The sequence below is a fragment of the Adiantum capillus-veneris genome, chromosome 11 (genome assembly GCF_014529385.1).
Source record: "Adiantum capillus-veneris isolate H3 chromosome 11, ASM1452938v2, whole genome shotgun sequence".
NCBI lineage: Eukaryota > Viridiplantae > Streptophyta > Polypodiopsida > Polypodiales > Pteridaceae > Adiantum > Adiantum capillus-veneris.
This window is the reverse complement of record NC_140941.1, coordinates 144,706,235-144,719,980: the sequence shown is the minus strand read 5'-3', so window position 1 is coordinate 144,719,980 and position 13,746 is coordinate 144,706,235. Positions and strand designations below refer to the sequence as shown.

Below are 13,746 nucleotides of genomic sequence, written 5' to 3'. Positions count from 1 at the left end.
GAAATAATGCTCTATGTACAAAGGTAGCTCTGTCCAAATTTTTTTAAGATTTATGTTGTGTTTTATTTCAATATGGTGCCATATATAATTTGACTCTTTTGTTATTGTCTCCATGTTTCTTGTTGATGTTGAAACAGCCCGAAACCACGTGGAAGATCACGAAGGGGAAGGAGTAACAATGCTTCTCTTTATGGTCAGGTAGATGCTAGTGATCAAGTATCTTCAGTCTCAGCTACCGACATGATAGAGGAAATTGAGACACAAGGTGAGGAGGTTCTTTCCATGGAAATGGGACAGAGCTCTCTACACGAAGTTGATGATACTTTAGCCCCCGAGGAGAATGGTTTACAGATTGTTCCATGGGAGATAATGGATGAGGTTACCGCAGCGTCTGAGATGGAAGATGAGCAAAATATCTTTATGCATAGAGGTGCAGACATCCTTGAAATCACACGTGTTTTTATTTGCTTTGAGTGTCCCTCCATTCTTTTATGTAGATTGATTCCATATGCAAGAGTGAGAGGTTTGAGAGATGATCTCAGTGGATTGAAGGCAGCCTTTGCAAAAGAAGGTTATATGCTAGAGAAAGGAGCATTCATTGTCTCTTTGGTAACATGCAAAAGAGAGGAGAGTTTTGTGAATGGTATGTGTTAACACTTTTCATTTTTGTATTGATGTCCATGTGCTGTGAATGTTGTTTGAAGTTTGACTTTGTGAATGTTCTAGATGAGATAAAGGCTACATGGGATCCTCTTTGGAATGAAATCAATGAAGAATTTGAAGCCGAGTTAAAAAAACAAAGAAAGTTTCAAGATCTTACAAATCACATGTTCTATGTTTGGGAAGGGAATCATCGCACCATGGCTTGGAGGGAAGCGATAAAAGAGAAGTTCTCCACTTCAAAGGAGAAACATTGTCAAGTCCTATGCACCATTATAGATCCCACTAAGGTGCCAGAGATTGCCTTGCTAAGCAGTTTACATCGAATGAACTTGTAAGTGTTGATGTTTCTTCTATCTTTGCTAACACTTGAATGTGAGTATCAAATGGTTTTATGGTCTTTCAATGCAGCATGAACACTAAATGATTTTTACTCTCATTTAAATGCATGATTTCAAAGCTTATTAACGTATATTTAATTTTAGATTCAAATGACAAAAGAGAAAGAAAAGCGAGTTGCTCTTATCAAACAAAGCTTGTCTGCGGAAGAGCATCAGAAAGAAGAAGAGAGAATTTGTGAGGAGATTACTCACAAATATCAGGATCGAATTGGAAAGGTATGTAGATAACATGAATTCACGGCATTCTCTTGAGAAAAATGTGCAAAAAGTTACTTAAGTACTTGTCATATGCAATATTAAATTTTTCAGTTGCTTAACATTGTTGATCCCAATCTTGGGATAGATTGGCTAGCAAGAGTTTTGTCTTTGAAATGGGGTCTTGATAGTTGGTCTACGTTGGAGAAGCAAAACTTAATAGCACTTCAAGATTCCCCTGTGCAAAACAAGATTCATTGGGTTTCATTATTAGAAGCAGACAAGATTACAAGGAGTGCATATGGTCTGAAAAAGGGAGATCACGTCTTTCGCATGTAAGTATAGCTAAGATTAAAAGTACTAAATATATCATGCCTTTATATAAAAGTCTAACTTTGTCTCCTCTTTTTATTTGGGATTGTAGCTGGCTTCGTAGAGAGGGTTTTTTGGCTCGGGTTTTTCAGAGGGAATTTCAGATTGTGTCAGATCTTTTGGATGTGCCAGCCGTGCTGCCTTTGCAGCATGACTGCACTCTTGCATTCTACTTTGAAGAAATTAAATTTGAGGCGAGGCCCTATCTATTTCCAATAGAGGTGTCTCTTGGAGTGAAGACTAAGGATATCGATAAGCAAGCATTAAAGAAGGTGGATACATTGATAATGGCAGCACAACGTTTGGCTTTCAGGTGAATCACTAACTGACTTAGATATATAATATTCGTTCTTATTGTTTCGTAACATTCATGTCACCTAATTGACCTTTGTAGATTCTTCATGTTCTTGGTTGCCAAGAGTGTCTTGCCTGCCATGCCCTTTCTGGCTAGACAGTGGACTCAGCTAGCGATCCAAGACACAAGCATGTATCCCTCTACTCTGCACACATTGACTCCTTGGGCGATAGATAATTGTCCATGGTGGATAGATATGGAGAAGGGCCATGTTCTTGGACGTGAAAGAGAGCTACAAGAGATGATATCGAAGGATGCTACGATGAAGGTTCCTCCAGTAGACATAGTAGAAGAGAGTCGTGCAGGTATGTTTGATCATGCTCATATTTGCCTATCTAAAAGTTACAGTGCTCTGATTTGAAGTCATCTATTTTAGCAATGCGCAACTCACAAAAGGAAAAGGAGAGGGTTGTGGATCAAATCATTGACGAGGAGGTGGAGCCACCTCCAGGTAAACTACAATTGCATTTGTTAATGCTTTCCTTCCATGTGGTTGATGCATGGCTTATTAAACCTCCTTGTAATGTCTCAGTTTCTCCTGGCACGATTGTGGCTCATTGTGGCTCGAAGAAGTATCTCTTTTGTTTATATTATGGAGTCTCCATCTCATTGTCTCTCTAGTTCTATGGATACTCGATGCATGGCTATTGTTGGAGACTACATTGCCATTGTTGCAGACTATAGGGCGGGGATCCGTAATCTTGCATGGGTCCCTGTACACGAGCATCTTGTGCGGGCACGCTCTGACTCTATCTTGTATACCCGCGGCACGAAATCAGTTTCATGGGCTGCAGATTTGATTTTCTTAGATCTTCCATTTGGTGGGTCCCTCTTAGGCTCCTCTACTTCACCTCGTTGGGACATTTGCACTGAGGATCATGTACGGGCTGGCGTTCATTTGGCATTCTCGACATTGGCGGATATTGGATGGCTGTTGATCATGGTTTCTTTGGCTGGTCTATCTTGTTTATATACATGCAAAAAAATTGTAATATTTGTGGTATTTATTATTGATATTTAGTTAAAATAATAGGAGAGGCCGTTGGCTGGGTGGAGAGATTTTCTCGTGCTTCGGAGATGGTGGTTCATCATCGCATTATAGTGCTCCATCATGGAGCATATGGTTATGTGGAGAGTTTTGGTGGTCGTGTGGAGGTGATACATTTGTTTTTACACCAATATTTCAGCACTTTGTCTTGTTGTTTGCTCTAATCGTGTGTCTTGTTTTGCAATGTAATTGCTCTATGCTATTTATGATTCACAAAGTGGTTATGCGTCCACCTTGATTTGTATCAGAAAGCGCCGCCTTGTTCTCCCGTCTTGGTATGCACTCTTCGGATTCTTTTATGGTGCATCACCTTCCGGAGCTCTCTCAGGCTAGATCATTATCAAGCGAGCCATTGCGAGGAGGATTGCAACGGAGCCATTCTTTCATTGCATGTTTTGTGGAGCTGCTTTGCCGACGAGGAGGTATTTGTTTGGAGCTTGGATGTGGCACAGCCCCTCTACTAGCAACTTGCTTGGCTTCAGGACGAGCATGTGTTGCAGTTGACATTGATGAGCCACTGATTTCAAGATATGTGTTACCGTTGCTTCGCCCTAGAAAGCGAGGCAGAGAGGAGGCGTCCACCTCTTTAGATATTGATGATGAGAGTGACATGCCATCGCGTGACAATCCCTTTGACGACTAGTGAGGGCCCCTCTTACTTTTGACATTGACATTGCTCTCATCTTTTTTGTCACTATTTTTGTATTAGCGTTGGTATTTATTGATCATCGATACTGCCTATAATATTACTTGTTTGGTGTTTAACTTCACAATCTTTTTTTTTTAATGGAAGTGCATTGCCGGTCTACGCAAAGCAGATGGCTAGAACCATGGCAGCAGATACGCGGTACAATTCTTGCATCCCTAAGAGTTATCAGAGACATAACATATTCATCGATGATGAGTGCGAGTCATCTAAGAACAATGGATTTATAACATTGGTGGAGGTTAAAATTCAAATTCATGTCTTGTTGTGGATAAGTAGTATGCACTGTTTTGATGGATTTGGTTCAGGTTTAAAATCCTTATGTGAGGTGCCTTGAAGGCTTATGATTATTTTTGAAATATTTCTTCATGTACAAGGGAAACTATGTCCAATTTGTTTTAAAAGTACTCTGTTTGTTTTGCTTTGTTTTTTGTGAGAGGAGGCATAATGGTTATGGCCATTTTTATTATTTTTTCAAGCGGTGATAATACCTCAAATACTGATGTTCTAATATTTTGGATTGTGGATAAGTAGTATGTACTATTTTGATGGATTGATTTAAAATCCTCATGTGAGGTGCCGTGAAGGTTTATGGTTATTTTTGAAATAGTGCTTCATATACAAGGGAAACTATGTCCAATTTTTTAAAAAAGTACTTTGTTTGTTTTGCTTTGTTTTTTGTGAGAGGAGGCATAATGGTTATGGTCATTTTTATTATTTTTTCAAGCGGTGATAATACCACAAATACTGATGTTCTAATATTTTGGATTGTGGATAAGTAGTATGTACTATTTTGATGGATTTGGTTAAGATTTAAAATCCTCATGTGAGGTGTCGTGAAGGTTTATGGTTATTTTTGAAATAGTGCTTCATATACAAGGGAAACTATGTCCAATTTTTTTAAAAAGTACTTTATTTGTTTTGCTTTGTTTTTCGTGAGAGGAGGCATAATGCTTATGGCCATTTTTATTTATTTTTCGAGCAGTGATAATACCACAACTACAGATGTTCTAATATTTTGGATTGTGGATAAGTAGTATGTATTTTTTTTTATGGATTTGATTAAGGTTTAAAATCCTCATGTGAGGTGCCATGAAGGTTTATGGTTATTTTTGAAATAGTACTTCATATACAAGGGAAACTATGTCCAATTTTTTAAAAAAGTACTTTGTTTGTTTTGCTTTGTTTTTCGTGAGAGGAGGCATAATGGTTATGGCCATTTTTATTTATTTTTCGAGCAGTGATAATACCACAACTACAGATGTTCTAATATTTTGGATTGTGGATAAGTAGTATGTATTTTTTTTTATGGATTTATTATTTAAAATCCTCATGTGAGGTGCCGTGAAGGTTTATGATTATTTTTGAAATAGTGCTTCATGTACAAGGGAAACTATAGATCTTTGCTCGAGTTTTGCTTTGCTCGCAATATCTTGCTCGGGCTATGGTAGGACTCCAAATAGATATACCCTCGGTGTCATTTGCTGGACTGGAGACACAATCCACAACAGAGCTGATTGCTGAAGATGATTTCCCGGTAAACATTACAGATGCAGACACAATGCCCATGGTCCAGCTCTCAAAAGCTGAAGAAGACGCACTGAAAGAAAAGATCACATAAGAGGTGGATGAGCAGTGGAAGATAGCGATGGATTGGAAGTTGAGAGTTCCTCATTCCGTCAATGTTACACAACTCACTCCCAATCAGATCAATGTGAAATGGCATCAATAGTCCCTGCCATACCCTCTTATAAAGGTCAAGTTACTACAAGTTAAAGAAAGGCTTTATGCAGACATGCAAATAGATGGCATAGATAAAAACCACCCGAAGTGGAATTTGAGCTGGCTGAACAAAAACCCAAGGTACTTGATTTTGTTCACAAGAGAACCTGGAGTGCTACAAAAAGATCCCACTTTCTGTCATGTACCAAGAGTAAGGACTTGGCAAGCGCATGAGGAACTGACGAAAAAAGCGATCAACCTAGCTGAACTACCCAAGATTTCCAGCTCCAGAGAAGGGACCGGCCACAGAGGAATACATGGTGAAAACCCTAATGGGTGCCATGTCTTTCTTCAAAAGTCTATCGGATCTCTCTTGTGTAATGTATATAAAATATGCCGAATGTTGCTCACTTGTATTGAAGTTTTTCATGGGTCAAAGCAAGCAGGCACCCCGTGGATGTCATTCCTTGAGGGAAATAAAGGTTTGTGCTATGATCTCAGTGGCCAACCTTCCAAAGAAGTCCTCTACGACTTCTACGCCAGATGCATGTTCTTACCATCACATAATATGTTGGCGTTCAAGGAAGTGTTCTACATGGTATTCTTCACTTGGCGAATGAAGATATTTGCACCAGTGAACAGCAACCTCACATCCAGGTTTGTAGGCTACTCAATGGTGGAGCTGAAGAACAAAGTAACCATGCAGTTTTTGCAAGTGTCAGATAAAGAAAGGAAAATCAGATACCAAAAGGCACTGAATGAACTTTGAAAACTTAGAAAAAGAGACTTATAGACCCAAAGTCACTTTAAATTGTTTTTAAAAGCCCCTTAAAATCAACTAGAAGTTATAGATTAAAACATCTTGTGGCAAAACAATACAAGACACAATCTAAAGAGGTTGGCATGCACAATCAATTAGATTTTTTTCTTGAAAACTTGTCAAAAAATAAAATGCTCTTAATAAAAAAACAAATGAACACCATGTATTATTGATGGAAGCAAAATTTGCATCACTTATAAAAGATTTTATAGTAATACATCACCGCCACAACGCAATGTCGTCACAAAGAAATATTTTTTCTTCCTAGATTGAATAACCTATCACATTGAGAACAAAGGGGTATAGATTGAACAATGTGCATCTGAGATTGAAATACTTGCAAAGATGGTCAAGCATCAGTCATTATTCACAGGAGATGGCGTGCACCACATCATCACAAATGATATTTGAAGGTCAACAATTTCTCAAGCAGCAATATCATAGTCAAGTGTCTCCCATATCATCATTTTCTTCCACCTTGTGTAGGGGAAGACCATTGACAAGATTTGATTTGCAATTTGGCATCTGAACACCAATTTACTCCCAATTACATAGTACTTAATGTTAGCTACCTTGTGATTGACCACCTAATTGGTCTCCCATCTAACTACAAGGAAGTTGTTCATCGCAGGGTTCCCTTTGCAAATCAACATTGTTGGTATCCTACAGACACTCTGCAATCAAAAGATATACATTAACATATTGAAAGACATAAACCATGTTACAATTGCTTTGTGGGACCAATAGGTGCACTTTATGGTTGCATGCATGCACATCCACCTCCATTCTCCTTTTGGTTGCTGCTATCAATACATTGTCTAGCATTATTAGCATGATGCTAAACACAATGAGACAAGCATGGATCATCCTTGTCCACTTTTGGCAAGCCCATACATGCCTATGTACATAGAAAAAGCAACTACTGAGAGCATAGTTTCCCTACACGTAATAGAAACAAAAGTAGAGAGAGAAAGAGATGATGGATATGGAGTTTAAAGCTTCTTCTTAAGTTTCCACAAACAAGAGAGAGATTCTTATAAAGATGGTGATGAAGCACTTGAACCACCTTTTTATAATACACATGTAGAGCTTGAATGTATTTTATACAACTGTTAGCCCCAAAAATTGAGTGCTAATGCTCTTATATAGCTCTTTTACAAGCTAGGGTGTGCCCCAAACTAAAACATGGCATCCCCTCTTTGGCTTGGAATATGTTCTAACTTTTGAAAAAACCTATAGTCTTTGCTAGAAACAAGGTTTTACTTTTTGAAGTCAACTTTGGCCTTCATTTTTTTTGTAATAATCCACTTCGTAAAAATGGTATCTAAACAACTAATGAAACCATAAATGAATTAGATACCACGATGCCCCGACACAATCAAGACACTTAATGTACTGTTTGTGGTGTTGCCTATATCATCGTATTGCCCGATGTATTTATGGTGTTGCTTTTTATAGAAATGATCCCAATAAAAATTACATTTAATCCTAATTCTCCATTGTATGTCCATTTTACAATAACAATGACTAGAAATAATAATTTTTGGGCTATGGTTTCACTTGGCCTACTTGAACTAGGAAATAAACCTTCTTTTCACTGAAACATGTCAAAAAGCACAAAAAGCGTTTAAAAAACTCAAAAATAAGATCGTAAAAAATTGAACCTTATCTTCCTTGGCCCTTGTAGATTAAGGATCCAACTACAATTTTCACAAAAGGGCATCAAAAAGCACAAAAAAACAAGAAAAAGAAAAATTTTCCAAGACTAAACCAAGTGTTCATTTAACCTACTACTAAAACATGAACACAACCTTGCTATCCACTTTAAAACCTCTCAACATTGCATAGTAAGTATTCTACACCAAAAAATAAAGTAATATACACTAAAATCTTTTTTTTAAATCCTTAAAAGAGACCCAAAAATTAAAGATCTTACATCCTCCCACACTTGAAAGATGCAAAGTGTCCTCATCTCCACATGAAGTCTGGATAATTATGTCTCAAAACATCATCGCATTTGTAATTAGCATCTTCCTCAAGGTAAGTTAACCATTTGACGAGATGTTTAGTAATGGTCTGATTATAAAGAGGTTTGGTTCTATCCTAAATAATGGTGCCAAGGTCTACTTCAAAAGTACCATTGATTGAACTAGACAAGAAAGAATCATCAAGAATGTGATTTGGGTTAGGCACATACTTCTTAAGTAAGCTGACATGGAAAACATCATGTACCTTGATTGGAGGTGGTAACAATAATCAATAAGTTTTGGTCATTGATTCTTTTTGTGATAACAAAAGGTCCACAATATCTTGCATAAAATTTCTTTCACTTACCCATTGATAAATAGTTCCGTTTACACTTCACTCTCAAAAATACCATATCTCCATCCTCAAACAGTCATGTAGATCATTTAGGGCTAGCATAACTCTTCTATCGATCTTGAACACTCTTATATCTTGGCATATGAGGTCATTCTACAATTTCATTTCATCCAACATGTCTTTGGATGCTTAAGCTCTTATGAGTGGGTGGGTCTAGTTTAATGGGGTAAGATACTCTTGTCCATGTGACGCTTGAAAAAGAGACATCCCAATTGTACGTTGTAATGAAGAATTATATGAAAATTCTAGCAAATACAAATAAATAATCGACTTATTTTGTTCATGCATGCAATAATCTTGCAGCATGTCTTCATAATCTGATTGGTTTTCTCCATTCAACCATCAGTTTGAGGATAATAAGTAGTATTAAATTCCATTTGGATTCCTGTGGGCTGAGAATAAGACCTTCCCAAAACCTGAAGTCTACCTTTCATGAAAATTTGAACTATGTCTCTAGCTATAAATGCTATCTTAATAAGAAAAAATAAGTTAGTTTTGCAAGAATATCAACCATCACAAAGATAGAATCATATTTAATAGATGTGGAAAGTCATGTGATGAAATCCATGGATATACACTTTACATTTCATTTGAGGTGCATCAAGTGGATAAAGCTTACAAGGGTATCAAACTCATTCAGCTTTAACACATTTACTTGCTAAGCATTTTGTAATATAACTTAATACATTGCGCTTTAATCTTGGCCAAAATAAACTCCTTCTCATAGTAGCATAAGTCTTGATGAAACCTAAGAGACCTACAATAGGTATATTGTGAGATTCTAAATATGACTATTGAAGTAGAGATCATTATCTTCACCTTTGATTTGTCATTTTTTCTTCTTCATTCTATTATGTAGGACTAATGAATATTGTATTCTCTTGAAAATTGAATCTTGAGGCATATCCTTGTGAATAAGGTCTATCAAAGAGGTAATATAGGTTGTAATTGATGCTATTGTACTCTTTCTACTTAAAGCATCGAGGTCACCAAGTATTCCCTTTCCAATTTCTATTCAATCCCAAAATCATATTTGAATAATAATTATATCCATTTTTTGTTATCACATATTAAGAGAAGGCTACATGTAGATCCACTTTTAAGATCTGTATGCAATTCAAATCACCTTCCAAGAAGATAATGTCATCATACCTTGAGAGCACATACAACAAATAATAATTCCATATTATATGTAGGATAATTTAACTTGTGAATGTGCAACTTACAAGATTCATAAGATGTGTGCCTTCCTTCCTAAGACAAAACTCCACCAATCACTTGTCCACTTACATCAATGAGAATAGTGAATTTCTTTGTAAATTGTGGGAGTCCTACAACAGGAGCATTTACCAAAGCTTCTTTGAGTTTTCAAAACTAACTTGGGCACAATTACTCCAAGCAAACACTTTAGTCTTATTAAGGGCATTTGTCAATGGTGATGTAATCTTTGCATAAATTTCAATAAAACTACGATAGCATCCTACGTACTTTCTTTACAGATTTAGGTGTAGGCCAAGCTACAATAGCTTCAATCTTATTTGGGTAAGTAGAGATGCCATCCTTGGAAAGAATAAATTATAAGTATTCCTCCATGTCACTGAAAAAGGTACATTTGCTACCCTTAGCATAAAGCTGATTTTATCATAGGAGTTCAAGTACATGTCTTACATGGTGTTTTTGTTCTTACTTATTCTTTAAGTAGAACAAATTATCATCAAAGAAGACAAGAACAAAATCATCAAGCTATTATCTAAATATGTTGATCATAAGGTGGCTGAAAGTCATTAGAGCATTTATAAGTCCAAAGGGCATAACTATAAATTCATATGGTCAAAATCAAGTATTGAATCCTATCTATGGTATATCATCCTCCTTGATTTGAATTTGATGATAGCTAGACTTAAGATCAATTAAAGATAGAATCTCCATGTAGTCAATCAAGTAACTCGTCAATCCTAGGTATTGCATACTTATTTTTTATTGTTACATGATTTAATCCACCATAATTGATACAAAGACACAAAGAACCATCCTTATTTTGACTGAAGGAGAACATGAGTAATCCATGGAGAAACACTAGGTTGAATGAAACCTTGGTCAAGAAGCTGAGTAAGTTGCTCTTTGAGTTCTATAGATTCTAGTACCAACATCTTATATGGCCTTCGAGCAATTGGCTGAGCTCCTGAAATAAGCTCGATTCTATGATCAAATTCATGCTTAGGTGATAACTCTAAAAGTTCTTCAAGAAACACATCATCAAACTTAGTAATCCACTCAAGTTTAGGTATTTCTGAATTTTCTCTCCTAGATTAAGCTTTACAGCATAAACCATCTCATTCTTTTTATAGATTTTTAGTAGCAAGTTAGTGAATTCACAAGCTAAATTCTAGGTTGTTTTTTCTTTTTGGTAATGGCAACCCTAGAGTTGTGCTCGTTTACCAAAGTCAATGAAGCACATTAACAATGCAAGTTAGCATCACTTGCCTTATGAAAATATCCTTTGAATCCCATCATAGACTCCTATGGGTAAGATCCTAACGAGCTGAAGTCTTATGACCATCCAAAGAAAATTCAAGTCGCCCATTGAAGTTGAAGATTTAACTTTCCTACCCATAGTTAATTCCACTCTAAGGTCAGTACCATGATATTTTAGGCATAATGAAGTTTCTAATGCATCTAAGGGAGATGAAAGACTGTGTACTCCTAGAATCAATCAATAAGGTAAAATATTTACCTTGGTATTTTTTGGGGTTTGAATTCCTAAAAATTGTTCATTATCTCCTTGATGTTTGATTGTAGTATGAGCATATGCATTTGCTTGATTTCTATCACTTGGAGTGCCTTGAGCTTTGCTGGCTTGAGATCTTCCTTTGTATCATTGGTTCCCTACTCCTCCTCCTAAACGAGGTGGTCGATTAAATTTATCACCATTATTGTTGTTGGGTGGTCCATTCCTCACAAAAGTGGATTCCCTGGTCTATAGCTTACTTGTTTTTTGAGGTGATCTTTGATTCTGATTGAAGTTCTATTGAGCTATAGGTAGTCACAATCTAAAATATTTAAAATTTTTATTTGGTCTCATAATTATTGGCTAATCTTGTATAGCTCGAGTCATTAAATGGAAAATCTTTGGATTGATGGTCAGGGTCAAGACATGCGTAGCAAAGGTAATATTGTCTAGCCTTCATACGCAATAAATTCTCCCTTCTATTGTGAATTTACAGATCTTGATTCATCTTCAAGGTGAGGTCTTTTGATCGCATAGATAGAAGAAGACTCTGGGTTTTGCTTGTCCACCAGTAGATATTTCAATTTTTGGTTGGATTATTTTCATCATCAAGGACATCTACAAAGTTTGTAATTCATAGAATCTCAAGTCTAGTATTCCTAGGGTTATGTAAACCTGACACAAATTGTGCTACTTTGACTTCTTGAGTCATTCCTATTGGAGGGTAATTGAAAAGGGTCAAAAAATGTTGGTAGTATGACTCTAAGTCTCTAGCTCCTTGAGTACAATCAACTTATTTTGTGCTTGTATAATCTTAAGCTCACATTTTCCTTACTATATTTACTAATGATTGCAAGTTCTTTATCAAAGCTAATGGTTAAGAGAATCCTTGAACTATTGTAGCAAATGGATTTGCAACTTAATAATGTCCCTCTCTACTACAATTATTTGTGTATACCCTAATGGCCCTTTTATTTCATCTCCTATAAACCTCATTAGTGAAGAAAAATTTTAGAATGGTGGGGTGCTTTTGGTGATGAAGTCTATGGGATACAGTCTCTAACATTTGCCCATAAGTGAATGTACTTGTTTCCCTCTGCTTTCATTGTTTCAATGGCAAAATGAGTAATTTTAAAAACCGCATTTTTTATTGAAGAGGGGAATATTCATCTTCCAACTTAACATGGAATGGAAATGGACTATGAACATTGAGAATAGCGGAATTAAGAAAATTGTAGTGAGCATTTTTATGAGAATACTTTGAGAAAATAGAGGGTGAACTTGATTAGAGGTAGCAACATAACCATTATACTTAATTAACTTGGCATGAACAATACTTTGCAAGAGAGATAATTAGAGAACATGACAATAGTTAAGGACTAGGTTTATGTGGAGCCTATCCCCCCTCCAAAAGGTTTTTATATTATAGCTTCTCCCATAAAGAGAGACTTGGTACAATACAAGCTTTGTGTTCCTTGAGGCCTTGATGGCGCAATGAAGATAGAGAGATTCATGCACCACAATTATGCCCATAACTTAGCTAAATGAAAGAATTAACTTGTCCCCGGCCTTAGTGCCAAGACCTCAAACACCTTTAAAGGTGGAGAGAGCTAGCAGGGAATGAGGGTAGGGAAGAGGGAAGAGTAAGTATTCTTACTAGAAAGAAATTGTGTCCTCTCATACCATTACTCATAGAGCTTAGCATAGCATAATAACATAGTAATGGAGATGAAGAAGATGGCTAGCATAGCATTGAAGCATGGCTCTTGGTTGGATTTGCGTTCCATAGCCAAGAGTTGTTGGTGTAGGCTCTCAACTTCTCAAGCTTGGAGAAGGAGATGGAGTTCTTGCACTTTCACAAAGTGAGAATGAGAGCATGTGAGTGTGTAAGAGAGTATACCCCCAAGCACACCCCCAACTTGCTTTAGTCGACCCCTCCTTGTAACTCATCCTTAAATTTGATTGGACCCCTGCAAGCCTAGCCAATCACATGCTTAGTGCATATCAAGCAACAAGGGTAGCATTTGGACAAGTGTTCTCCTTACCCCTTTGAGAGAGAGGGCTTGATAATGCCTAGATAATTATTTAAATAAACTAAATTCTCATTGGACCTCTTTAGTGGTCAACCAATAGGCTTTAGGCACCTTATGAGAGAAACATGGGGAGGAACTTGAAATGTGTCATTGTTGCCTCTTTGGACTTGGCTTGACTTGAGTGAGTGAGTGTGTGTGTGTGTGTTCTCTCTCATGTCCCTACTTGTAGGGCTTGCACCCCTTGCGTAAGGATGCATGTTGACGTTGGGAGCATCTCACCCCTTGATCACCTTAGTCATAAAACATGACAAGCATCTCAAGCAC

General features: G+C 36.8%; 1 pseudogene; it reads left to right on the top strand.

Annotated features, from left to right (window-relative positions):
* Positions 1–1,915: 1,915 nt before the first annotated feature.
* LOC147448154 (uncharacterized) lies at positions 1,916–3,674 on the top strand (annotated as a pseudogene).
* Positions 3,675–13,746: the final 10,072 nt, after the last annotated feature.